This window comes from Montipora capricornis, chromosome 12 (genome assembly GCF_036669925.1).
Source record: "Montipora capricornis isolate CH-2021 chromosome 12, ASM3666992v2, whole genome shotgun sequence".
Taxonomy (NCBI): Eukaryota; Metazoa; Cnidaria; class Anthozoa; order Scleractinia; family Acroporidae; genus Montipora; species Montipora capricornis.
This window is the reverse complement of record NC_090894.1, coordinates 36,194,938-36,197,437: the sequence shown is the minus strand read 5'-3', so window position 1 is coordinate 36,197,437 and position 2,500 is coordinate 36,194,938. Positions and strand designations below refer to the sequence as shown.

Genomic DNA, 2,500 nt, shown 5'->3' with positions numbered 1-2,500 from the left:
CAAATGTAATTTTATCTTTAGTTGTAACTTATGTAAGCACATTGTATTTCATAGTTTTTATGCCACCATGTGTATTTTAATAAACCATTATTATTATTATTATTATTATCTGCAGTATACACGTATGGATGCTCTAATGTTAAAAGTACATAGGGCGCAAAGCGTAGCCTATGTCCTCTTACGGAACATAAGTCTCTATATAAAGGAGCGTTTTAAAATAATAAAATACATTCTATATATATATTTATAATAAAGTTTCTATATAACGCGCGCTCTCATTGGTTTCAACAGCGTGCTTTATGAGAGTACAAAGCACGGAACAAACGAAAGCCCACGCCATCATTCGCAGAAATGGCAGATGAATTTCCGAATTTTACCTTGGGTATTATTGAAGCTGTCAGTTAAAGGCTTGCTCAGATATTCTGTCAAGTGCTTTGGATGGAAGACCTCAACCGTCGCCCGGTCCAGCAGTTCTTTCAAGCTCAGAAAGTCCTCACGCTGGAGTTCTTCATTTACAAAATTCCCAACAGGTTTTCAGATTCCAGCCGCAAGCAATGAAGAGTTTGTTTTCCAGTTGTCATGTCGGAAACGTGCAGGTTTTCATGGGCAACAATTCGGCCGGTTTTCACTGAACTTAATCATTTAGATCCTCTTTTTTGCTGTTTTTTACGGACTGAAACCGAACATTGAGGCACTTGTTTTTCCATAAATTCTAATTTTGTGTGATTTTCCAGTTGATTGATGTTTTGACAAGCCTTTGTTTCATTAACCAATCAAATAATCTTAAACATTCTTACAAGCGCGCTGATTGGTCCAAAGTAGCGTGCTTTATCAGAGTATAAAGCACTGTGCTGACGACATCTCAGTTCGCCACAAGCAGCGCGCGCTTTGAAAATAAAGTAGAATTTTTGAAGAAAATTACTTGTTTTTTATCATAAAACAAATAAAGAAGCCTTGACTGTGCTCTGTTCTGTTGTAAAGCACTTAGGAAGCGGCTAGAGCACTCAAGAAGTAGGGAGAAACACTCGCCTATCGGCTCGTGTTTCCCCCTACACTTCTTTCGTGCTCTAGCCGTTTCCTGCGTGCTTTACAACAGAACAGAGCACAGTCAAGGCTTCTTTATTTGTTAAATATATATATATATATATATATATATATATATATATATATATATATATATATATATATATATATATATATCATAACAATAATAATCCTTAAAATCCTAAATCCTAAAATTCTAATTTAAATTTAAATTTAAAAATAAATAAATAAATAAAAAAATCCTTAAAATTTTCTAACACTCTATAATTTCTAAAGTTCGTAAGATTATTTGACGATGGCCTTGAAGGCCCGCGCTATGTTAAGCGAACTTGAGATAATAGCTTTCTGCATCCTTCTGAGAACCTCCCTTCCTCTAGCGCCCACAAGTTTCTTTATTGTTTTCTCTAAATCTTTAGACCAACCGCCTAGCACATCAATCACTACGTTGCACTGTTCCACGACATAGCCAGGTTACTGCTTCCTTAACTCCCAGCGCAGTGGAGCATACTTTTCCGTCTTCTCCCTCTCCTTTTTCCCACGGTTGTCTAACCAGGGGCAACTCATTTCAACTGCCCAGACTCGTTTCCTCCTGTGATCCACAAATCTGACGTCCACTCTGTTGGCCTTGACATAGCTTTGTTCGGCATACACTGGTACATCCCAGTAAGCTTGAGCTTCCGGAGATTCGTACACTGGTTTGGGTCCCACTAACGAGTACCATGGTGGTACTGAGTCCACTAGCTGCAGGTCTTTACACACCTCAAAGAACAACACCTTAAGTGCAGCGTTGTGTCGCTCCAAGTACTTGGACTGTGCTAAAGCAGGACATCCTGCAAGAACATGCGCAAGAGTTTCTGCAGCGCCTCCGCACAACCTACACGTGATCTCTCCTTGTGAAGTTCCTGTTTTGATCTTTGTATACACTCTAGTAGGGGTGAGCTGTTCGTAAAGCTCCAGTACCCCGGTAATCGTGTGGGTGGGTGCTGAGGGCCACTCCCGTAGCCAAGCAAAACACTCATCCATGCTCAGATCTTTGTCGTGCCACCGTGCACACAGAAAGCGACCATGCCACTGCTCGCTCTCAATCTCTTCCTGTAACTTCTCCGTCACAGTCCTCCTCAAATAACCCTTAACTTTCTTCCCTAGAATTTCTGTATCCGGAGCTTGGCGCGGGCTGCATGACGGTTTCGGATAGTTCAAAGTCAAACCCGTGTCCAGCTCCTCCGCGTACTTGCATGCCTCCTTAACCAACGAAGTGAATCCCTTCTCACTCGCCCTCTCTTCAAACTTCTGAACTAACCTCATGGTAGGATCTGTATTCTCATACAGCTTAATTGCAGATTTGATTTTTGTTAGCTTGTATTCTTGCTCAATTGCGCGTAGGCCACGCCCACCCTTGTCCCTGGGTAGATACAACATAGCCATCGAACTTAGCGGATGCTTCCCTCCGTTCTCA

The 2,500-nt window shown here is 41.2% G+C and overlaps 1 protein-coding gene across 1 annotated transcript in view; it reads left to right on the top strand.

Moving 5' to 3' along the window:
* Window positions 1–2,500, top strand: part of LOC138026396 (uncharacterized) — a 62,960-nt gene that overhangs the window by 27,322 nt on the left and 33,138 nt on the right. The gene's annotated exons all lie outside the window — the stretch shown is intronic.